Raw genomic sequence first — 27,006 nt, 5'->3', positions numbered from 1 at the left:
GTTTCTCTCCAGTGTGAGTTTTCTGATGTTGTCTAAGGTAAGAACACTGACCGAAGGCTTTCTCACATGCACAACATTCATACGGTTTCTCTGAAGTGTGAGGTCTCTTATGTCATCTAAGGCCAGAGCTTTCAGTAAAAAATTTCCCACAATAATGGCATTTATATGGTTTCTCTCTCCTGTGACTTTTCTCATGCCTTCTAAAGTGAGAATATTGATGAAGGGCTTTCCCACATATGTGGCATTCATATGGTTTCTCTCCAGTGTGAGCTCTCTCATGTTCTCTAAGGACAACTCTTTGACTGAAGGATTTTCCATATATGTGACATTCATATGGTTTCTCTCCACTGTGAATTCTTTCATATTGTCTAAGATGAGAACACTGGAGGAAGGCTTCCCCAAATATGTGGCATTCACATGGTTTCTCTCCACTGTGAATTATTTCATGTTGTCCAAGATGAGAACACTAAATGAAAGCTTTCCCACATACGTGGCATTCATATGGTTTCTCTCCACTGTGAATTCTTTCATATTGTCTACAGTTAGAGCAATTACTGAAGAATTTCCTACATAGAAGACACTCATATGATTTACCTCCAGTATGAATTTGTTTATGTTGACTGATGCTTGACTGGTCACTAAAGGATTTTTCACACTGCTTGCTGGCATAGGATTACTTTTGTGTGTGAGTTAACAAATATCGGAGTCACTACTGAGTTATTAGTGAAATCTTCTGCCAAACCATGAAATTCAAGAAGATCCTCTTAAGAATGAGATTTCTGATTTTGGGAAGGACATAAAAGACTATCAATGCTTTGTACACATACCTCCATACACTATTTTATTTACATATGAAGTCTAGTTAATCATCCAGTTAAAATGTTTTCATTGTAAATTGAATACACATAAAGTATTACTTCTCAGCACATACAAATATTTTTTCTTTGCATTCTCTAGAATTTCAATCATAGAATAATCAGATCAATTGTGAAGAGATTAATGTTTTTCAAAAAATAGGGCATAAACAATTTTTCTCATATGTTTTTGTTTCATTTTTAAAGATCTCAGGTGATAATTTTAAGCTAAGATTAATTTCTTCACTAAATTTAAACTGTCCAAACATTTTGCTCAGAACTGTTAATAATATATTAATTGCAATCAGGTGGTTGTTCTCAGTTACTAACTTATCCTATTCCTACATCTCTAATTTGCATAACCAGTATTCATACACATGATACCTACCCATTAGGATGATGACAGTTGTGCCTCTCCTGCTGACATGATGCGTGGATGTCATTTGGTTTTCAAGTGCACTTTCTCCACCTAAAATAATTGAGAAAATATATGTTAGAGTGATATTAAGGGATTAAAAATGTTGAAAATAACCAAGGCTCATTTAGTGTGTTTTAAAAATATATACATAAATTGAGCTAATGTGTCAAAGAATGGAATACTCTAAATAGTAAAGATACATTTATAAAGAACTGACAATTAGAAAAACTATAATATGAATAAAGTAAAATGGAGATGAGATAAATGGAAAATTTTCAAAACGGTGTATCAGGACAAGAATCACTATGTGAAAGTTTAACTTCAAGAGCATAAATATCCTTTATTCTAAACTAAGATAATGGTAGTAGGACACATTACTAACAGTTGATATATGCCAGTAATGACATCTGAGTGATTTTGTGCCACTTTCTTCATCTTTATTTTAGAAAATATCACTCACTTAAGATCTTCAAAATTTTTGATATTTCAAAAAATCACTGATCAGGCACCTCCTCATTGAAGCACAGGTTTTTGCTGCTTACTTGTTCTCAGGTCTTGGAAAAATGTTCTTTCTTTCCATAGCTCCTTTCCTTGCTCTGGTTGGAAAATCACACCTAATTTGTGGAGTGGATACCCTGTTCATGGTAAAAAGGCATACAGATTTTAAATTATGTGCTAATAAGCATGCATTTTCACCAAGTGTAGGCCAGGCTACAACAAAGGAATAGCCGAAATAAAGTTTAGCCAAGTTAACAACACCTTGAAGAAAGAAAGGTCTGTCATGAGATTTCAAAAATTCAGGTTGTGTGCCCCAAAACAGTGAGGAACTACAGATGCTGATGCCTATGCCCAAGTTTGAGGACAGAATGCAGAAGCATTGGTCTTACCTAAATGAGAGAAACAAATGTCTCCAAAGTGGGGTAAATATTTTCAGACAGAAGCACATAATCATAAAGTTTCACAAAAGACGTATGTTCTATATGTATAAGAATATGCCCATTGGTTTCATTCATCTGGTTTCAAGCCTTAGAATAGTGGCTAGAACAGAAGCGTTACATAGAAGTTATGTAAACTATTTATTACTTATTTATGCACTCAAAAATATTCATGAACTTTCCAGATCTCCTCCAATGGAGATTAAGTAGCAAAAAGTACAGAAAATCATGTTCAAGATTATACTGTAGCAGGGTGAAAAATCATAGGTAAGTAAGTAAAATGGAAAGAAAAATAATTCTTTCAGACCAAGCACAGTGGCTTATGTCTGTAATCCCAGGAATTTGGGAGGCCAAGGAAGGAGGATCCCTTGAGCTCAGGAGTTTGAGACAAGCCTAGGCAACACAGTGAGACCTTATCGCTATAGAAAATAAAATAATTTAGTCAATGGAGTATGGGATGTGCCTGTAATCCCAGCTACTCAGGAGGCTGAGGTAAAAGGGTCGCTGTAGTGACCCAAGATTGTATCATTACATTCCAGCCTGGGGGAACAGAATGAGACCTTGTATTAAAATATATTAATTAATTAAATTAAAATTTCATGTAATTATAAGGGCTATGAAAGAATCATGGCAGAGATTGAAGGTGCATGGCCAAAGATGTTTTAGATTCTTGCTGAAGGAATACACACATATATAAAGAGACATACATAAATGTAGGCGGACTCACCAATGCTGACCAGATGACTGGTAATTTCCAGCATCACATCTTTGTACAGCTTCTTCTGTGATGTGTTTAGCAAGGCCCCTTCTTCCTGGGTGAAGTCTACATCTATGTCTTCAAATGTCAACGATTCCTAAAATATCAGACATTCAGATTTAAACAAATTAATCTTTGCCAAAGTCCAGAGGAGGACAGTTGAGATGACAGCACTGAAGAAGAGGAAGTAACTAGGTCTATGGAAATATCAAAGCACAATTTGAGCTCCAGCCAGTTCATTCTCGGTACTGAGCTAGCATCTTTACCTTTTAAATACATTCTCAGAGACAAATGATCTAAATTCATAAAAGTTTATTGTAAAGGTATATAACATGAGTTGTAGCATAATATAACTTGTAAATTGTTCAACAAACTGGTAATTTTGACTTCCAAAAAGTAATTATAAAATTTTCACTTGAAAATTCATAACTGCAACTCCTTTCCCATCAATTTCAAGTAACTTACAGAATAATCACAAGGCAAATAATACTTATGATTTGTTGCTTTGTAACTATACTTATGGTTAAATTACTCTGCTAAATGAACCATAGGTTCCTCATTTATCAATTGATTTAATAACTTACTATGTGTGTTGGAAGAAAAAATCCTATGTAGGAAGTTTTTTTTGTTTTTTTTTTTTTACTTAGAAAATAAACATTAAATACAAACCATTAGTCTATTATTCATTAAAAATACAGACAGACTTGAAACAATCGTAAGCATTTTTCAGAACTCAATGAGTTTTTTACAGAAATTAGGATCTGTGGGCATGTCTCCCTCAACTCTACCTGACTCAAATGCACATAAAAAGGCTCAAAGACAATGCAGCAGAACAAACCAGGAACCTCTAAGACTGCTGTTCCAAAGGGCAGTATTAGCCTGATCATTCTTGAGGTATGAGGCTTTCTAATCTGAATTTTCCCTGAAAATTTCAAGCACCAGTTATCAATTTATTTCTTTGAACTTCATCTTGTCTATTTGCTCAAGGTTTAAACAAATTTCTTTATTAGCTTATGGTCTATATTTCTGCAAAAATTTCCACAGGGCTTAAATTTTATTCCACCAATTACACTCCTTCTCATGAATCTATAGACTCAATTTAAAAAATATACCTATGCATTGCTTTCAATTATCAAATTTGAGAACAAGATAATTACATAGAGGAAAGTGGTGTGATTAGAGACAAGGACGATGAAGAGAATTTTAGGTATTGTCTTTAAACAGTTCAAAATTACAAATACATTTAATCAAAAATTTAAGAAATTTAAAAGAGAAAAATTAAATTATACCTCATGCTTTCTCTGGTCTAAAACTTTTTTATGTGCCTCTTAACACTGCACAGCGCTCACCCAGGACCTGTCACACTAGATTCATTAAACTCACATGGGAAAATACCTGGCTCCCTTTTGGACTATAACATTTCAAGTGCAAATGAGTGTTCTTCAATCATCTCTATGACCTGCATTCATCACAATCCTAAACCCATTACAGCCAATAACACTGTTAATGTGTCCACTATTTCACAGTTAGATCATGGGTTTCATGAAATAAATAAAATTTATCAACTCTTATTTAAATGCACATTTTTAATGGAGGCTAAAATACATTTATATACTTATGGAAGAAGATTAATTATTGATGAGTTCCTGACCAAGGATACTCATCCTAGAGTCTTGGGGAAGTATGACAAAAGCTCTGATCCCTAATACCTGTTGATTGCACTTAGAACATGGATGACAATGGAAGAAGACCCACACATTTTCTGAAAATATGTGTGTAACTTAAGTAAAAAGAGACATTTCATACTCACCTGTGGCTGCATTTTCAATGACTGTGATGCAAGGAGTCCACTTCCGGATTTTCACAGACAGCCCCAGCACTAAGAAGGCAAAGCTGAGGACAGGAAAGAAAACATGAGACCATAGTCTTGTACAATTTCCAGACCAACTTGTCATGAAACTTCAGACCTTAGCCTCATTGTGATCCTCAGGCCAAATGATGGAGCCATGCAGAGCACACTAAGACAAACACACAGAGGACTGTCCTCCTCACCCAGGGGCAAAAGTAAGAAGGTTGGGAGAAAATTCAAATGAATGAATAGGTTTGGATAGAAGTATGTGGCCCTGCTAAACCCCATTGACCTAGTAGTGACTTCAAAATGCCTCAGTGTGCTGCTAAAGGCTTCCCCAGGCTGAGAAGTAAGCCTGCATTCTTACGTATCTGAGAAGCAGAACCTCTAGCCCTGCCCATGCCGAGTGTCTCAGCAGGAAGCCCAGAAACCTCACTTAAATTCAGAACCAAGTATATCTCCCTGTTCAACTACGGATTCTAAAGAATGATACAGCCTAGCCATGGAAGGCAGCCTGTAACCCTGCCCAATCAGAGGAGATTACAGAGCACAGAGAGCAGTTTCACCTGACCACAGATTCCTGCTATTGGTATCAACAGATCATAGAAAACAGCCAGCAGTTCCACTTGATCTCACAGAATAGTTATCAGCTGGAGAAACTAACAGCAAGGTCTCACTGTCTAGAGTTTCTGCTAGTTGGCTCATCAAGAATTCTAGACTACACTGAACAGTGAAGGTCAATCTAGACAGAATAATCAGCAAGCATGAAGAGAAGACATCTAAAATAATCCAGTCACAATAACAAAAAAGGCAAGAATGAAAAATAATAAAGAAGTCCTATGGGAATTATGGGACACGACAAAAAAAATTTACCTTGACATAATAGTAGTTCCAAAAGGAGAAGATAGAGGGAAAAATTCCCCAAAAGCAAATATAAATAAAAATGGCTTAAAATTTCCCAAATCTGGGGAAAGACAACAACATCCAGGTACAGAAAAGTTACAAATATCCAGTCATCCAAAAGGAGTTCACCAAGATATATCACAATCAAATGATCAAGAATCAAAACAAAAGGATTCTGAAAGCAGTAAGACATAAGAAACATATAACATTCAAGCGAGTCTGGTTATGGCTTTGAGAAGATTTCTCAGCAGAAACAAAGCAGACCAGAAAGGTTGAACAATATATTCAAAAATGCTGAAAAAAAAAGTCCAATCAAGAATACTCAGCAAAGATGCTCTTCAGAAATGAGAGAGAAATACTTTTCCCAGACAGATAACAGTTAAGGTAGGTAATCATCACTAGGCCTGTCTTACCAAAATTGCTAAAGCGAGTTTAAGCTGAAACAAAAACCTGGAAATTAATGATATAAAATATATGAAGGTAAAATAACATGATATAAGCAATATATATTCATATTCAGAATACTCTAATCATACAAGTGATGTTAAAGCAATTTATATGCACTATGAGGGTGAAAAAAACTAGTTTAAAATCTAGCTATAATAAATTCTTAAGGGATACAAATTACAAAAGGAAATGTAAATTTAGACATCAATACCACAAATGGTGACAGGGAAAGTGAAAAGTGCAAAAGTTTTGCATGTAATTAACACTAAGTTGTCATCAGCTTAAAATAGCCTGTTACATAAGAGTCAAAGTATACCATGACAGAACATCATCAAAACACAAAAAAAGACAAGAAAGGAAGGAACAAAAACCCTCCTACAAAACAACCAGAAAATAAATTACAAAATTGCAGTAGTAAGTCCTTAACTATCAATAATTACCTTAAATGTAAATGAATTAAATTTTCCTTTCAAAAAACATGAGTGGTTTGAAATGAAAAACAATTCCCAACTATATGCTGCCTAAAAGAAGCACACTTTGATAGTAAGGTCACATAGGCCAAGCATGATGGCTCATGGCTGTAATACCAGCATTTTGGGAGTCCAAGGAAGAAGGATTACTTAAGGCCAGAAATCTTTGCAAAGTATGCATCTGATGAAGGACTAATATCCAGAATCTACAAGGAACTCATACAAATCAGCAAGAAAAAATACAAGTAATCCCATAAAAAAGTAGGCAAAGGACATGAATAGATAATTCTCAGAAGAAAATATAAAGATACCCAACAAGCATATGGAAAAATGCTTGACATCACTAATTATCATGGAAATCCAAATCAAAACCACAATGAGATGCCATCTTACTCCTGCAAAAATGGCCATAATTATAAAATCAAAAAATAATAAATGTTTGCATGAATGAGGTGAAAAGGGAAAATACACTGCTGGTGAAAATGTTAATTGGTACAACCATTATAGAAAACTGTATAAAATGTATGGTGATTCCTTCAAAAAGTAGAACTACCATTCTATTAAAAACAAAAGAAGTCATTATATGAAAAAGACACTTGCATATGCATGTTTTTAGCTGCACAATTTGCAACTGCAAAAATACAGAACCAGCCTAAATGACCATCAACCAACAAGTGGATAAAGAAAATGTGGTATATATACACCATGGAATACTGCTCAGCCATTAAAAACAAATAATGGCATTTCCAGCAACTTGGATGGAGCTGGAGACCATTATTCTAAGTGAAGTAACTCAGGAATGGGAAATCAAATATCGTATGTTCTCACTTGGAAGAAGGAGCTAAGCTATGAGGACCCAAAGGTATAAGAATGATACAGTGGACTTTGAGGACTCATGGGGAAGGCTGAGAGAGTAGTGAGGGATAAAAGACAAACATTGAGTACAGTGTACACTGCTCAGGTGACAGGTGCACCAAAATCTCCAAAATCACCACTAAAGAACATATCCATGTAACCAAAAAACACCTGTTCCCTGAAAAACTATTGAAATAAAATAAAAGAAAAAAATATACCAATAAATGCCTGTATCAAAAAGAAGATAGATCTTAAATAAACAATCTAATGTTTCACCTCAAGGACCTAAAAAAAGAAAAAGAAAAAAACTAAGCCCAAAGTTAGCAGAGGGAAAAAAATTGGAGGAGAAATAAATAAAATAAAAATTAGAGAAAGACTAGAAAGAAATTCATAAAACTAAGAGCTGTTTTTTAGAAAATGTAAACCAAATATACAAACCGTTAACCAGGCTAGAACAAAAAGAAGGCTCATATAAATAAAATGAAAAATGCAAGAGAAGATATTACAGCAGATACCACAGAAATACAAATGATTATAGGAAATTTCTATGAAAAGTTATACACCAACAAATTAATCTATAAATGAAAATGTTCTAGACACATACAACCAAATGGATACATTTCTAGACACATACAAACTAGCAAGACTGAAGCACAACTAAATAAAAAATCTGAATAGACCAGTAATTAGTAAGAAGATTGAAATATTAAGTAAAAATCTCTCATCAGAGAAAACCACAGGACCAAATGGCTTCACAGGTGAACTCTAACACATTTAAAGATAACTAGTATGAATTTTTCTCAAACTCTTCCAAAAAATTGAAATGAAGAAAATACTTCCAATCTAATTTTACAAGGCCAGTATTACCCTGATCCCGAAGCCAGACAAGGACACTATAAGAAAAAAATGCATGCCAAAATTCCTGGTGAACATTGATGCAAAAGTCCTCAATGAAATATGAGTGAACTGAATATAACATCTTTCAAAAGTCATTCACCATAATCAAGAGAAATTTATCCCAAGAATGCAAGGATGGTTCAACATATGCAAATCTACAAATGTGATCTACCACCTTAACAAAATAAAAGGTTAAAAACATGTCTCAATAGATGAGAAAAAGGCATTTGATAAAATTCAACACACCTTTATAATGAAAACTCTTAGATTAAATACAGAAGGTAGCTACCGAAACCCAATAAAGACCATATACGACAAACTCATAGCTAACATCGTTCAAAGGTAAAAAGTTGAAAGCTTTTTGTCTAAGATAAGGGACAAGACACAGGTGTCCATTTTCAATGCTTCTCTTCACTGTAATGCTTGAAGTCCCAGCCAGAGCAATACAGCAAGAAAAAAAAATAGCAACAAAATTTAAAAGGAGGAAGTCAAATTGTCCCTTTTTGCAGATGATATAATCTTATACCTTGAAAAGCCTAAAAACTTCATCAAAATTCTCTTAGATCTGATAAACAGTCAAGTGGTAGGATATTAATCAACCTAGAAAAATCATCAGTGTTTTCATACACCAATAATTAACTAGCTGATAAAAAAAATAAAAAGACAATACCATTTACAATAGTTACAAAAAATAACAAAATACCTAGAAATACATTTAACCAAGAAGATGAAAGATCTCTACAAGGAAAACAACAATACACTGATGAAATAAACACAAACAAATGGAAACAAATGGAAGAGACACAAACAAATGAGACACAATTAATAAGACACAAACAAATGGAAAGACATACCACATTTGTGGATCAGAAGCATTAATATCATTAAAATTACCATAATGCCTAAAGCAACCTACAGAATCAACATAATCTCTATCAAAGTACCAATGTCATTTTTCACAGAAACAGACAATTAATTATAGAATTTATATAGAATAAAAAAAGAGTACACATTGTCAAAGTCATCCCAAGCAAAACGTACAAAGCTGGAGGCATCATATTACCTGGCTTCAAAATATATCACAAAACTGTAATAACCAAAACAGCATAGTAGTGGTATAAAAACAGCTACACAGACCAATGAAACAGAGTAATGAACTCAGAGATAAATTTGTGTATTTATATATTTACAGTCAACTGATTTTCAACAAAGATGTCAAGAATACCACAGGGGAAAGGTAACTCTCTTCAATAAATTGTGCTGGGAAAATCTGACATCCATATGCATAAAAAATGCCTAACTTTCACCATATGCAAAAATCAAATCAAGAGGGATTAAAACATAAATGTAGGACCTGAAACTGTAAAACTATAAAAATAAAACAGAGAACAAAACCTTCAGGACATTGAGCTAGGCAAAAATTTTAGGGCTAAGACCTCAAACGCACAGGCAACAAAAACAAAACTAAAACAATTTTCTAAAAACTAGACAAATTAAATTAAAAAGCTTCTGCACAGCAAAGGAAAAAGTCACCAGAGTGAAGAGACAACCTGTGGAATGGAGGAATATATTTGCAAACTATTCATCCAACAAGGGGCTAATATCTGGAATATATGAGAAACTTAATCTCAACAGTATGAAAACACATAGTTGGCCAGGAGCAGTGGCTCACACCTGTAATCTCAGCACTTTGAGAGACCAAGGCATGGGACCACTTGAGGTCAGGAGTTGTTAGTCTTTTACTGTGCCTAATTTATGAATTAAACTTTATCATAGGTCTGTATTTATAGGAAAAAGAGAATATATATATTCAGTACTATTCATAGTTTCAGGCATCCACTGGGTCTTGGAATATATCCTCTGTGGATAAGGAAACACCACTACATACGTTGTCAAAACTCATGGAATGTACAACACTAAGAGTGAACTCTAATGTAAACTATGGACTTAGGGTGATTAAGATGTGTCAGTGTAGGTTTATCAATTATAACAAATGTACCACTCTGTTGGGGGATGTTGATAATGGAAGAGATGATCAATTTGTGGGGTCAGGGGTTATATGAGAAAACTCTGCATCTTCTTTTCAATTTTTCTATAAACCTAAAACTACTCTAAGAATAGTTTCAAAAAACAAATGGCATAATGTATTTTTTCTGCAATTATATCTACGTGATTTACCTAATTATTGGGGAAATATTTTGTAAAAGGCATGTCTTGATTAGATTTACATTGATTCCCATCTGACGTAATTAGAGTGTTTCTTTTGAATTGTGTGTTTAATGAGGTTATCATCAGTATGTAAGGGAAGATCTCTACCCAAACAGCAAATTTTTTGGTGAGAGAAAGAATCTCTGGGCTCCTTTGTGTGGTGACTGCAACCTCAAGAAAAACTTGACTTTCTTGCCTTTTTAATGTTTGGGACCTGGTAAGTACTTGAGGGAATTTTTATTCATAACAGAACAATTATAACATTACACTGTAATAAAATTTTGTGAATGTGGTCTCTCTGTATGTGTGTTGTGTGTGTATCTCAAAATATTTTGTACTGGGCTGGGCATGGTGACTCAAGCCTGTAATCCCAGCACTCTGGGAGGCCGAAGTGGGGGGATCACCTGAGGTCGGGAGTTCGAGACCAGCCTGGCCAACATGGTGAAGCCCCATCTCTACTAAAAATACAAAAATTAACCAGGTGTGGTGGCACACACCTGTAATCCCAGCTACTAGGGAGGCTGAGGCAGGAGTTTTGCTTGAACTGGGGAGGCAGAGGTTGCAGTGAGCTGAGATCACACCACTGCACTCCAGCCTGGGTGACAGAGTGAGACTCCATCTCGAAAAAAAAAAATTGTACTGTACTCACCCTTCTTCTTGTATGATGTGAGATGCTAAAATACCTATGTGTTCATATGAAGTGAGATGAATGACACAGGCATTGTGACATAATATTACACTACTAGTGACCTAACAAAATGTCAGAAGGGACACAGGCATTATGACATAGTATTACACTACTACTGACCTTCTAACAAAATGTCAGAAGGAGGATCGTCTGCTTCAGGTGACACTGGATCATACTGCCACAATGATGTCAATAGTTCAGACAGCAATTTCACCATCATGGTACAGAACAGCCCACAAATTAAAACTTTGAAACTATTTCTGGAATTCTTTTTACCTAAAATTTTTAGACTGTGGTTGACTACAGGTGACTGAAACTGTCAAAACTGAAACTTCAGATAAAGGGTGACATGTTTTTAGTAGTATTGTTCACAAATAACAGTTTAAATGGCCCAAAACCCTCTATGCTCTGCCTATTCACTCCCTTAATTAACCCTAACACCTGGTAGCTGCTGATCTTTGTACTGCCTCCATAGTTTTGTCTTTTCCATCATGTCACATAGTTGCAATCACACAGTATGTAGCCCTTTCAGATTGGCTTCTTTTTCTTAATAATATGTATTATTGTTCTTCCATGTCTTCTCAAGGGTTAACAACTTTTTTTTTTTTTTTTTTTTATACCAACAAGGTCTCACTCTGTTGCCCAGGCTGGAATCTGGAGTTCGGTGGCATGATCAAGGCTAACTGCAACCTTGACCTCCCAGGCTCAAGTGATTCTCCCACTTCAGTCTCCTGAGTAGCTGGAGCTACAAGACCATGCCACCATACCCGGCTAATGTTTTTGATTTCTAGTAGAGATGAGGTCTCACTTTGCCACCCAGGCTGGTCTCAAGTGCCTGAGCTCAAGCAATCCTCCCACCTCAGTCTCCAAAAGTGCTGAGATTACAGGCATGAGCCACTGTGCCTGGCCAATAGCTCACCTTTATAATGCTAAGTAATATCCCATTATTTGGATATAGCAGACTTTATCCTTTCACCTACTGAAGAAAATCTTTGTGCATTACATGTATTCACAATTATGAATAAGGCTGGTACAAATATTTATGTGCATGTTTCTCCAGTGCAGTTTATTTGGGTAAACACAAAAAAGTGCAATTGCTGGATTATATGGTATGTTTAGGTTTTTTATCTGTTTGTTTTTAACAGAGACAAGGTCTCACTCTGTTGCCCAGGCTGTAGTGCAGTGGTGCAATCATAGCTCACTGCAGTCTCAAACTCCTGGCCTCAAGCAATTTGGCCTTCCAAAGTGTTGGGATTATAGGCATGAGGCCTGGTGCCCATCCTGTTTAGCTTGTAAAGAAACTGCCAGCCAGACACAGTGGCTCACGCCTGTAATCCCAGTACTTTGGGAGACTGAGGCTGGTGGATCACTTGAGGTCAGGAGTTTGAGACCAGCCTGGCAACATGGTGAACTGTCTCTACTAAAAATACAAAAAATTAGTGGGGTGGTGGCAGGCAACTGTAATCCCAGCTACTCAGGAGGCTGAGGCTGAGGCAGGAGAATCATTTGAACCCGGGAGACAGGTTGCAGTGAGCCGAGATCACGTCACAGCCTGGACAACAGAGCAAGACTGTTCAAAAAAAAAAAGGAAAGAAAGAAACTGCCAAACTGTTTTCCAAAGTAGCCATATCATTTTGCATTCCCAACTGCAATAAATGAGAGTTCCTTTTGTTATACATCCTAGCCAGCATTTGATGTTGTCAATGTTTTAGGCTTCCACCACACCACTTTAATGTAGAGGTATCTCATTGTTGTTTTAATTTTCAATTACTTGATAATATATAATATTGAGTATCCCATCTTATGCTTATTGCAATCTGTATATTTACTGTGGTGAGGTATCCTTTCAGGTATTTTGCACATTTTTAAATCAGGTCATTGATTTCTTATTGCTCAATCTTTGGAATTCTTTGTATATTTTGAGTAACAGCCATTTATCAGATATGCCTTTTGCAATTGATTTTCCTATAGTATGTGGCTTCTCTTATGATCTGGGCAGTGCCTTTGGCAGAGTAGAAGATTTTAATTTTGATAAATTATTTCTTTGATCAATTATTTATCTCCCAGATCTTGCCTTGGAGTTGAATCTAAAAACTTATCAATACACCCAAAACTTTGCTTGTATTAATACCAGCCTGTCAGGCAGCTGGCTGAAGTCCTTAAATCCGATAGGTGTCATTCTGCAGACAGGTCTCAGACCAGAATCCTTCTACCAGCACCCATTGACCTCTCTGCTAGGTGTTTATGCAGAAATTCTCGCATTCTCCCATCGCCCTTCTCCAAGCTGATTCTCTTTTCCCTCCTGTTCTTTTTTGCCTCTTGTGACATATTTCCTTGTGCACACCTAGGGCTTGGGCTCCAGTCTAGTCCATTAGGCCTGTTATAGATGCCTTATTCAGTTAGGGAAGACTGTACTATAATTTCTAAGCCCCTTGGGGTTTTCTAATCATTATCAATAGCATAATTAATACCATTAATGTAATAATGGTCATTGTTGTAATTAGTCATTATTTTATTTATTTGTGTTTTGTTTTTATAGTTTTTTGAATTTTTTTAAGTGGCAGCCTCAATTTCACAGCTATGCTAGTAGTAGTATATTACCAGAGCAGAGTAGCACAGTCTCTGATGTAAGATGTGCAGCTACTCATCTAGTGAATGTGTTCTTTTCAATATCTGTCAAGAATGAGGATTAGAAGCAGTCTCCATTTACAAAGGACAAATATTAATAACAGACAAAATCATGGTCTTTCCGCAGAGCTATGTTAACACTCCAGTTCTCTGCCTCAATATAGTCTGGAGGGACTTGGATCCCCTAGAAAGTCCACAGAACATCACATTGGTCCACCACGTTAGTTACATCATGTTAATCAGACCTGATGAGCAAAAAGTACTAAGTCATCCTACACTGCTATAAAGCATTGGAACTTAATACCTCTTATCTGGCTATAGTTTTATATCCTTTAACAATTTTTTTTCCTTTCTGCCCTAGTCCCACTACCCTGCCCTGCCTCTAGTATCCCCTGTCCTACTTTCTATTTTATTTTCTAGCTTACTTCATTGTAAGAATAGAGTATATAGTACATATAACATAAAAATATGTATTAAATGGCTTTATATTATCACTAAGGCTTCCAGTCAACAGTAGACTATTAGGGAAGTTTTGGGGGAGTCAAAAGCTATATGCAGATTTCTGGGGGATTGTTGAGTGCCTCTTTATTTTTATTTATTTCAATAGATTTTTGTGAACAAGTAGTGTTTGGTTACCTAGATAAGTTCTTCAGTGGTGATTTTTGAGATTTTGGTGTGGTGTGTTCCCTGCACAATGTGTAGTCTTTCATCCCTCACTACCCACCCACCCTTTCCCCGGAGTCCTCAAAGTCCATTTTACCATTCTTATTATGCCTTTGCATCCTCATAGCTTAGCTTCCACATATAAGTGAGAACATAAGATATTTGGTTGTCCCTCCAGATGAAAACCTAGGCAATACCACTCAGGACATAGGAATGGGCAAAGACTTCATAACTAAAACACCAAAAGCAATTGCAACAAAAGCCAAAATTGACAAATGGTATCTAATGAAACTAAAGACTTTCTGCACAGCAAAAGAAACTATCATCAGAATGAACAGGCAATGTACAGAACAGGAGAAAAATTTTGCAAGCTACCCATCTGACAAAAGTCTAACATCCAGAATCTACAAGGAACTTAAACAAATTTACAAAAAAAAAAAAAAAAAAAAACCATCAAAAAGTGGGTGAAAGATGTGAACAGACACTTCTCAAAAGAAGACATTTATGCGGCCACCAAACATATGAAAAAAAGCTTGTCATCATGGCTCATTAGAGAAATGCAAATCAAAACGACAATGAGATACCATCTGATGCCAGTTAGAATGGTGATTATTAAAAAGTCAGGAAACAACAGATGCTGGCAAGGATGCAGAGAAATAGGAACACTTTTACACTGTTGGTGGGAGTGTAAATTAGTTCAACCATAGTGGAAGACAGTGTGGTGATTCCTCAAGGATCTAGAACCAGAAATACCACTTGACCCAGCAATCCCACTACTGGGTATATACCTAAACAATTATAATCATTCTACTATAAAGACACATGCACACATATGTTTATTACAGCACTATTTACAATAGCAAAGACTTGGAACCAACCCAAATGCCCATCAATGATAGACTGGATAAAGAAAATGTGGCACATATATACTACAGAATACTATGCAGCCATAAAAATATGAGTTCATGTCCTTTGCAGGGGCATGAAGGAATTTTGAAGCCATCATTCTCAGCAAACACAGGAACAGAAAACTAAACATCACATGTTCTCCCTCATAAGTGGGACACATGGACACAGGGAAAGAACAGTGAGAACACATGGACACAGGGAAGGAAACATCACACACAAGGGCCTGTCGAGAGTCGGGATAAGGGGAGGGAGAGCATTAGGACAAATACCTAATGCATGCAGGGCTTAAAACCTAGATGACAGATTGATAGGTGCAGCAAAACAGCATTGCACATGCATACCTATGTAACAAACCTGCACATTCTGCACAGGTATCCCAGAACTTAAAGTAAAATAAAAAAAATTAAAAAGGTCTAAATATCAATTTTGATTTTCAGTAAGGACAAAGCCAAAATAACTGTGAAAAGAAATACAAGGTAGAGATTTGTCAAATTAGATCTGCATCTAAATTATTTGAAAAATAAAAATAAATCAAACTGAACATCTACAACAAACAACTTTAAACAATATAATATCAGGGATGAAATGAACATAGTATTTTATAATAAATAAATAGGGTAGACTTTCCAGAGGAGGACAAAAAACAACCGGGGGCATCAAGGAAAGTTGTATGTTTCACTGCAGAAAAATTATAACAAAAACACACAAAGTGCATATATATTTATACACATGCATAATTAAAACTATCTAAAAATATAATGAGAGGAGTCAAGTAGAAAATAAATTTACATGTACATGTCTAAAAATAAAATATTAATAAAATGTATTGTCTGCCATTAGTAATCAATTACATGGAAATAAATACAAAGAGTTATCATTTTTCCATTTCTGCAAAAAAAGATTAAAGTATGTGGTATCAAGTTAAAATAGGAGGAAAATCTCACAGGTTGCTGGTGGGTCAGAATGTATTTGCAGTTTTGGAGGGGGTGGGAAGATATTTCCCAAAATTATCAAAATATGAAAGTACCATCTCTTGACCCAGCAAACTCCAACTTGCCCAAAGCATAGGAACCCTCAAGCCTTTCCAGACAATTCAGTGATTTCATTGGTACACTGGAATAACCACTAAAGCATTCTTTAAAATTCCATGAAAAGTAAGGTCTCCTTGGGATGGGTCTATTGTGAATAATTTAATAAATTCCTACTGTTAGATGTTTAGGTTAGTCTCATTTTTTTAAAAGCAATTACAGAATATAACACTTTCTTTCGTGTTGACAAAATGTCATTTTAATTTTTTAGTGGTGTCAGCTTCAGACTTCTCTTTTCTATTCCAAATCATTAATACTTTCAGGCTTGATACACACTGATTCACTTTGTTACATTTCAAATTCATAACAACAAAAAAAAATCAAGTAGAGCAAGTTTCACTTTATCAATCTTCTTTTCCAGGATTATCCAACTATTACTGAACATTAATATATTACTTGTACATGCAGTTTCTCTAATCCTGGTCTACAGGTACCTGACAGTGCATGTAGCTGTGTGCGCTAAAAAATGCCAGCTGCCCAACCTCACTGATAGTAAGGAACATACTCCTCATTTCCCATACATGTCTGAGCAAGAAGCCCTTCCCATGATGACCCTATAAATAAAGTCACTTCACAATTTTCATGTTGCTCATTCATGGTGAGACAGAATCTGATTATAGATGGGAAGGGGCTTAGGAAAGGCCACTAGAGAGTGCTAGCAAATGTGTTAGGTAGGGTATTTAAATAAGACATTAGCACATCCTAAAAACAGCATTTCAGAAATGGGAAGGCAGCACCATCAATTAAAAATACAACCTCTTCTTATTTTTTTTTTTAAGAGCCGTTCCTGACTCCTTGATCCTTCTCTAAGTTTTCTCTCTGTTTTTCTCTGGCAAGATCCATCTTGGGAAATCACCTTGAGTAATGAGAATGTGACTTCCAGGGCTTGACATGAACATAACCCCTTCCTTTGCCACAACCATGCTCATGGGGAGGAATTTAACATGTAGATAAGATAGTGCTCTCCCATCAACCAAAACATCAATGATTCAGGGGCAATAACCTTCTAATGAAGACAAACAGGTGGAGTTTTCTGCCACTGCCTGTGGAAAACTCTTCTATCCTACTGAAACCCACACATTACATAGTAACAGTGGAGTATGTGAGCTAGACTGACCTTTCCTTGAAAACAGTCCCCATATTCTCTTCTTGTAGCTGCTAAGCACAGGGTCACCAGGTGAGGATGGGCAGAGATTTTCATGTTTCTTGTTGAACTTCCCAGTCTCTCTCCCATTTCTGGATCCTTAACTCACAAACAGCATGTTTCTTGTCATTCTCCAAGCTCACTTTACAGCACCAAGTGTCCCCTCCTAATTGGAGAGATACTTTTGTTCTGTACTTAGTTTAAAAAGTCTTGACTCTCCCCCCATCAAACTGTCTTGACATTCTGTACTTGGGTCTTGGGGCAGGCAAGGTCAGTAGGAGAGGCTAGTAGAGAGTACTGTAGAGAACCAGTAGAGAACCTACTGTAGAGGCCAGTAGAGAATCACCACTAGCTTCACTAGAATTATGCGCTGTGACAAACTGTGATAAGGTTTGTCTTTCTCCTTCCCCTAAAGATTCTATGCCATATTTCATACTTTTGAGCAACTTCTTTCTCATGATTTTAATCACAATAATCTGATTTCAAGCATTTAATTCCTTTTTTCCAGAACAACTCATTAATTATCAAAACTATGAAATTAAGGATACCTAATTATTGGATTGAAATAGCTCTGAGCAATTTAGTAATCAGGAACAGAATGGCTCTGTTAGAACAAAATTCCTGGTTACTTCATCCCATCCTTGAAAATTTTACAGCGAGAGGTCAAGGGAACATACACTTCACAGAAAATTGTATTTTACAGACCCAGTTAAAAGGCCATGTAAGGAAATAATGGAAACAGTAGAAGAACAGACTTACTGATTAAACTAGGTTTTCACTGTTAATATAAAAAAAAACAAGATCCTTTCCAAGAACACATTGAAATAGCATAAAATCCTTTTACTAAGTACTAAAAGATATTCCCAAAATAAAATAAAGACTGAAAAACTGAGGCCTCATCATCTGAATTTGAAACAAAATTAAAAGAGTATATAATTAAGGCATTTTTTTTAAAAACCCTAATGAATTAGGGATCTATCTTTCCTTTACTCCTCCCTGCTATGGTTGGTCAGAATCCCCTTTCTATTCTGTCCTCCACCTCTCTCCTGATTCTCTTTGACTATGTCATCTATCCCACTACTTCTTGCCCACAAAACTTTCACTATTTTTTCAACACCTTCTACAAAGCTTCTAGAAATCTTTCATTATCACTGCTTTTCAAAATCCATCAGAGACAGCTTCCTAGTAGTCAATTTTACCTTCTTTTTCAACCTCACTCTCCCTGGCTCCCTGGCTCTCTGATTCTCTTTTGGCCTCTCTTTTCTCCTTATCCCCTGGCTTCACATCTACATTCACAAGAACAGAATGAAGAGTTCCCTTTGCCAATAAGAGCACACTTTACATTGGGACACCAAAAATCTTAAGCACACCCTGACAGGCACAGTCAGTGGAATGAGATTTGGGACAGAAGATCACAGGGTGTCACAGGACGGTGGCCGGTGATGTCCAAGCCGAGGGGGTTCAGGGGCCTCTCCGAGTCTGCGACTAAGGAGAGGACTGAGGGCAGCAGGACAGGGTCCCAAGAGACGCGAGGATGAAGGAGGGGTGCGGACAGCGTGGAGGGCCTTAGGAGACTACTGATGTCTAAGATATCCCAAAGCCAGCGGGAGGTTGCGGTCTTCCTCCTCCTGGCATTGCCCACAAAGGGCCGCGAGGGGTGAGAATCCACTTCCGAGTGGGGACTTAGACGGGGCACTGGGTGGGGAAGGGAGAAGGTGAAAAGACAAAAGGCAGAAAAACATGGCGGGGCACCAACCTCCCAGCGCCTGACAGCTACGTAGAGCTTCCGCGGCTGAGACAAGTAGGTGCGGGGATTGTGACGTCGGCAGTGACGCCCGACGCCAGATCCTAGGTGTGGAGGGCGGCGACACGGAGTTGTGAACAGAAAATATCGAAGTCCACTCCAGGAAAGAGGCCTTTCGTCCGGAAAATCTGCATCCAGGTCCGCCGGAACCTGCGGTCTCAGGATGGGGTAGTGGACCAGAAAGAGGGCAGAACCAGTGTGGTCCGGGTGGGCCAGAAAGAGGGCAGAACCAGTGTGGTCCGGGCCTGAGGTTCCCTGCTGTGTCCCCAGGGCGTATCCGGATCTGTCCCCACTTCCGGCCAGTGCAGCCTTGGTCTCCGTGTTTGCCACCACACGAGTGTTTTATGTGCAGTGGGGCTGGGCTGCTTCCACTCGCTGCAAGTTGAATGTTTCTGATACTTTATGGTCAGGGTAGTCAGACCACTTACATAGGTTGATGATCCGGTTCCTTCTGGACAAATTAAAAACTGTTTAGGAGTCTGGGTGCAGTGGCTCTCACCTAGAATCCCAGCACTTTGGGAGGCTGAGGTGGGCGGAGTTCGAGACCAGCCTGGGCAACAGAGCGAGACCTTGTTTCTACAAAAATATGAAAACTTAGCCAGGTGTGGTGGTGGGTGCCTGTGGTCCCAGCTCCTCCGGAGGCTGAAGCATGAGAATCACTTGAGCCCAGGAGGTCGAGGCTGCAGCGAGCCGTGATGGGGCCACTGCACTCCAGGCGGAGCAACAGAACCAGACCCTGTCTCAAACCAAACCAAACAAAACAATAACAACAAAAGTTTATGGCAGAAGTTCTTCCTCTCTAGCGTGAGTGGGTGGAGCTGCACGTCTTGAGTGGAGCAGGTGTGGCGCCTTCGCGACCCAGGGGCACCTGGCTGGAGGTGGCTGGACCAGGACCCCCACCAGCCCAGTCAGAACGGGCCATTTACTGTCAGAACTACAACTGAATTGCCACACTTGGTCTGTGGGGAGCATGCAAATTCACACCAAGGATGAGGAATGTAGGTTCCTTTTCTATTCCTCATTCACCCAGGAGGCAGGGACAAAAGCAGGGGCTCTGTTCCAGGGACTTCTTGGGCCAGGACCTGCGCTGGGTCCAGGAGGCCCGAATCATTGCTTTAGAACAATATTTACTGTGTATATTCATAAATTCCTTTATCCATCTTTATATTTAATGTGTTCTTTTTCGCATTTCTTAAGATGAATCATAAATCTGAATTCCTTTGAGACAAACGTGGATGACATCCCCTAATTTTCTTAGGTAATCATTTCAGAATATATTGTAATTTCACATATTTCAGTGTTGTCAGTTATTTTTAAAAATATTTTTAATTTAAAATATGGGATAGTTTAATGCTTTGTTTTCTGTTTCTGAGTATTTTGTGACAACTATGGATATTGAGGCATGCAAAATGCGTACCTTCTAGGAAATACATGGTTTTGTTTAGAAGTAATGAAAAATTAAATGTTCAATATTTCCGTGGACATTTACCAAGGGAAGTCTACTCTCACACAAGAAGATTTTTTAAAATAGCCAAACTGCATTTTCAATTTTCAATTGCCTCATTAATATCCTTAATAAATGTTAAAGTGAAATATATAAGTTAACATTTCATTTTCTAAATGTCCTGATTTTCCTTTTTCTTAAGTGCATGCTAGCTGGATTTTGGAAAGATCAAAATCCCAACTGTTCATTCTGCAAAGATTTCTCAAAGATTATTTCCAAATGAGGGTACCCTTCTGGTTTTCCCATAACTAATACCAGTTTCTTTCAATTTTAAGTTTTTTAAAAATATACATATATAAATATTTTGATTCAAAATGGATTTAAAATTTGAATAACTTCCCTTAGGTAAGTGAGCAGAAAGAACACTGGGATTCATCAGGGTACTTGGGGGATCAGCCCTGCCCACTGCTTCTCCAGATTTCCAGAGCTAAGTTTGTTTCTCCTGAGCTCAGCTCATACCTCCCATACCTGCTGGGAAGTGGACACAGATTAAGGAGCCAGGACTGTGTACAATTTCAACTGAAGAAATTCATATATATGAGCCCTCCCATTTAGTTTTTCTGCAGTTCCCTCTCTCTTCACATAGGAGCCAAGTAATGTAGCTCTGCCTGTATGTACCATTCAGACACTAATCCACCTTCTCTACCAAGTATTTTGTTTTTTGGTTTCTACAAAATATGAGTTTGAGGAGTCTTCAAATAGAGTGAATGGATTCGTCTCGGGTCTACATGGGACATACATTGTCTACATTTGGAAGCCCATTATGAGAAACTAAGCCCTCTAAATGAATGTCTGGGTAAATTAAGATCTGCTCACTGTGTCTCTGAGTCTCTGATTCGTTGCCTAGAAAATGGATCTGATAAAAGCCGAGTGAAAAAAATGACAATGCATTGAAGCATAATTTTTTAAATTATGATTTATTATTACAATCTAAAACAAGATTTTCCTGTCCTACCTTAGAAAATTTCCTTAGCTTTTTCAGAAGAAACTACAACCTACCAAAGCACATGGTTGTAGGAAGGCTGTTTGATTGGGTCACTAAGAAGGCCTGATGAAAAGTGGTCCATCTAAAATGCAATGCAGTGTCTATAAGGCAACCTGTGTCCACATCACTTTCTGGGCATAACCAGCCCTACCTCCTCAGAGGGGATCTGATCCTAATGCACATGCATTTCCTTGGACAAAGGTAGGGAGTCTGATTCAGAGCTGCTCTAAAGCCTGTCTGTGCAGAAGACTTCATACCTGTAGTTCCTCTTCCTACCTCGAATGTGAAGCAGTACACTCAGTTTCAGAGTCAGAGTTTTGATCTCTGTAAGTTCTATTTGAAAAGACCAAGGGTTGGCCAAAAAAACAAAACCAAACAAAAACAAAAAAACAGGTACAGTCAAGGAGTGGAATAAAGTCCTAGGAACAGAGTCAAGCCCAGAAGAACAGCAGTATTGGAGGACTATGGGTTAGGTTTCTAAGATTGATGGTGATCCTTACAAGTCAACCCCTGTTACACTCTTTGCCTTGGGTCCACAGAGCTTTGTCATAGCTCTCTCGTAAGTTTCTTAAAATTACTAAAGAGGATTGCTTGAACTCAGGAGTCTGAGATCAGCCTAAGCAATATAGTGACAACTCATCTCTACTAAAATAAAAAAATTTAGCCAGGCATGGTGGCATGTGCCTGTAATCCTAGCTATGATGGTGCCACTGCACTCCAGACTGGGCAACAGAATGACTCTGTCTCAAAAAAAAAAAAAAAAAAAAAAGGAAAATCAGGAAAGTGCCCCATTTTCTACCACTCAGATCCTGTTCAGTTTCAGTGATGAAGCAGAGGTGGATCCCGACACCTGAAGCACCTCTTACTGCAGTTCATCTTAGTCAGCCTTTACCCGGTCTGCTCTGCAGTTCAGACAGTTGGAAGGGCTCATGCACAGGTTAGACAACTACAGTTCTCTCTGTCATCAGTTTTCATGGTTTCTCATACAGCCCCTTCTCCATATATAGATACTGGAGATTTTGCCCAGTGGATTCCCTCAAGGTCTCAGTTTCATTAAACTTGTCAAGGCTTCCACAGATGGTTTTGCCACCTAGTGAGACTTGTTTCAAAAAAAAAAAAAAAAAAAGTGAAATAGGGAAAAAATTAAGTGGCAAATGAGAATGATAATAGTCCTCACAGGTGAAGGTGTCCATAGAGACAGGAGATAGGTGGCTTCATTTTGGTCAGCAGCTCACCTGGGCCAGTGGAATGTCTTTGTTTGGATAAAAAAGACCTTTCTGTACCTCAATATAGACAACCAGGGACAGAAGTGCACCATATGAGCAGAATGGCTTTCATAAGAGAACAGAGAGTCCTTAACATATTCGGTTCAGTTCCCCAGAAGAATGAAAGTGAACAATTTTGAATGGAAATTATTGTCAAATGGGAACATAAACTACAAACATATTGCCAACAAAGGAAGTTCAGCAACAACACTCCTTCAGTTTCAGTTAAAGTGATTTACGCTAAGTTGATAAACCAGTTGGTTTAAATGGTCACAGGGCATTTTGTCTGTGACACCTCTCTTGACCTCAATGACTCCAGTCATAATTAGTCTAACCGCACATGTTCTAAACTCACACACATCTTGGATCAGGCTATAGAACTTAACACATGGAATATTCATTTGCTGTACATGTGTCTGTCTACCCAATAAAATCTGAGCTTCTGTTCCTGGGGTTGAGCAAGGTGAACCACTTGGTCATGACCTCTCCATATCTCATTTACAAATGAAAATTGCAACACAGTGATATGCCACTGGACATGAAGGCAGAAATCCTGGATTTGAGCCTAGATCTATTTCTGCAACTAACTGGAGGTGTGGGACAGAGATCAATGGATCTCAGATGCTTCTGTGTTCAGTGATCAACAGGTCTAAAATGTCACTGTGCAGGAGACTTAATTGGAAAAGTCATTTTACAAATTTAGATTCTTAGCTTAAGAGATCCCAATTTGAAAGTGTTAGAGTGGGGCATAGAGCTCTAATTGTAAGTATTCTAGGCTTGTTACACTGATTATAATTAATCAATATAGTTCTGGAAACTGGGACTTAAGTGATCTCTAAGGCTACTTCTAGTTCTAATATTTGAGTGTTCTAAGGATTCATAGACATCTGAATACAAATCTTACACTAACTTTTATGGTTTGTCAGTTCATGTGTGTGTGTGTGCTCATGTGTGTGCTCCTACATCATGAAAAAGTAAAACTCTTCCTTTACTTCATGCAAAGTTCAATCCACAAATTATAAGTAAATTTTAGATAATTGGTAGTGAGGATGAATTTGTTAACACCAAGTTTGACAGAGTAAGAGTAGAGGCTGAAGATAATAAGGCAGTGATCTAGAACAACAACAGTAAGGAGGAAGAGGGAAGGAGATAATTGCATTAAGATTTACAAGGATTAATGAGCAATTTATGCAGATTAATGTCATGAGTAAATTGTGTGACTGATTCAGAAAAGTAAGCATTCTTGAGTAAACCTCAACTTTTAACCTGAATGTCAAGTAAATGATAGCAATATTTTCTAAGGTTTAGAATATTAAATGAAGACCAGATTTGAAAACAAACCAATAAATTGCAATAAAGACATTACCTTTGAAGTGCCTATCAGAAATCCACTTAGAGTAGCTCAATAAACTTAAATTGGATATATAAGTAATGGAAGGTTGAAAAGGCACGGAGATAACCACACAAAAGACATATCACTTTTAAACATAGGAACAAAGGAGTAAAGGTACTCTTGGGGGCTACTGCTCAAAATTCTCTTACTTGTACGTAGCTAGAGCTTGAGCCTATAAGGCGGGGAGACAGTACCAGGTGCCCAGGTCTCTTAGTGGGGTACACCACATAAGTCATGCTTAAAATTTTAAGGGAGCAATGCTCAATGACTGATGTGCAGGCAAATGAGGCAGAGGCACTTGATAGCCAGTGTTCAGACTTCTGAGGAGGAGACATGGTCCAACAGGTGCGTGGATAGACAAGGTACATAGAAAGGCAGATTGTAGCTCAGCTGGTCCTCTTACAACCAAGGAGGTAGAGCTAAGATGCTGCTGGTCCTTTTCTAGCACACTTGTGGGGCTGCTGAAAAAGTGGAAAGAATATAAAGCCTGAAGCGTGGAGCCAACCATCTGGTGCCACTGGAATGCTGCTGACAAAAACAGCATAGGAACAGATGCCTTCACTCCTCGTTTTGTTTTCCACTCTCCTGCTAATACCTTTCATTAAAGGTGCTAACTGGCCAAGAATTATGACAAATGTAGTTTTCAGAGTCTCAGCACAGCACCACAGAGCAAAGAAGTCATAAAAGTAAAGAAGTAACACCATGTCATTAGTACATAAAGAGTGGGAACCAATGGAATGGAGGAGATTGTTTAGAGATAACACATTTAATAAGAAGAGAATGAAACATAGGTTAAAGCAATCCCAGCCAAGAGAATATTAGCAAGAGTCAGCAAAGAAGACTGAGAATGTGTGGAGAAGACAAAGAGAAATGTCCAGCAGACAAACATTCTCACAGGCAGAAGAGAGAGAAATTAAGGTGCAGGAGATAGATCACCTTGTAAAATGTTTCAGAAAAGGCCTGAAAGATGAATACTGTCCATAGGTCACTGGAGTCAACCCTGGTAATTTATTAAGAGAACAGCTACTATTAAGTGACTAAGGAGGTACCTGGTAGCTTTATAAAGAGAAATTCCATTAGTATGATGACAGCTAAAATAATCTTCTCCTTCACCTTCTCCTTCTCCTCCCCCTCTCCTCCCCCTCCCTCCTTCCTCCTCCACTGCTTCTTCTTCTTCTCCTCCTCCTCCTCCTCCTCCTCCTCCTCCTCCTCCTCCTCCTCCTCCTCCTCCTCCTTCTTCTTCTTCTTCTTCTTCTTCTTCTTCTTCTTCTTCTTCTTCTTCTTCTTCTTCTTCTTCTCCTTCTCCTTCTCCTTCTCCTTCCTCCTCCTCCTTCTCCTCCTCCTCTTCTTTTGAAACAGGGTCTCACTCTGTCATCCAGGCTGGAGTGCACTGACTCACTGCAGTCTCAACTTCCAGGGCTCAACCCCCAATCAATCGGGACTGCACCTGGCTATTTTTTTTTTTTTTTGAGGCGGAGTTTTGCTTTTGTCACCCAGGCTGGAGTAGAATGGCATGATCTTGGCTCACTGCAACCTCTGCCTCCGGGGTTCAAGTGATTCTCCTGCCTCAGGCTCCTGAGTAGCTGGGATTACAGATGTGTGCCACCATGCCTGGCTAATTTTTATATTTTTAGTAGAGACAGGGTTTCACTAGGTTGGCCAAGCTGGTCTCGAGCTCCTGATCTCATGATTTGCCCACCTCGGCCCCACAAAGTGCTGAGATTACAGGCGTGAGCCACTGTACGCGGCCTAAATTTTTAAAATTTTTTGTAGAGATGGGGTCTCCCTCTGTTGTCCAGGCTGGTCTTGAACTTCTGAGCTCAAAGGATCCTCCTGTCTTGGCCTCCCAATGTGCTGAAATTGCAGGCATGAGCCTCCATGCCTGGCTTTAAGACATTTCTATAGGTTGAGAAGGAAATAGGGTATGAAAACACTGGAGACAGGAAATGTATGCTGTATTTCAAGTCATTTGACATTGACAGAGAAAGAAGAGGAAAAAGAAAAAAAGAAGAAATGAGAAAGCCTAAACACGCTTAGATTCTCAAAGGCAGTTAGTTTTATGTGAGACAATGGATAAGGAATTTCTAGGGAAAATGCAGAAACAGAAAAATCCTCTGATTGAAACAGATAACTTTACATAATTTCCTCCAGCATAGTTTTAAGAATAAGAAAATTAGCACCATGAAGACAAGTGGCAATACCAGAAGATCTTTCAAAAATACATTTTATTTCTTATTTTAAAACATTTTGCACATTGTCTTATTCCAGATATTTTTTCTCTTTTATTTGCATCTGTATAAGAAGCCAGCTTAATTGAATAGAGAAGAGAATTTTCTGGAGCA

The sequence above is a fragment of the Macaca mulatta genome, chromosome 8 (assembly GCF_049350105.2).
Source record: "Macaca mulatta isolate MMU2019108-1 chromosome 8, T2T-MMU8v2.0, whole genome shotgun sequence".
Taxonomy (NCBI): domain Eukaryota; kingdom Metazoa; phylum Chordata; class Mammalia; order Primates; family Cercopithecidae; genus Macaca; species Macaca mulatta.
The sequence above is the reverse complement of the archived record's forward strand: the minus strand, read 5'-3'. Positions refer to the sequence as shown.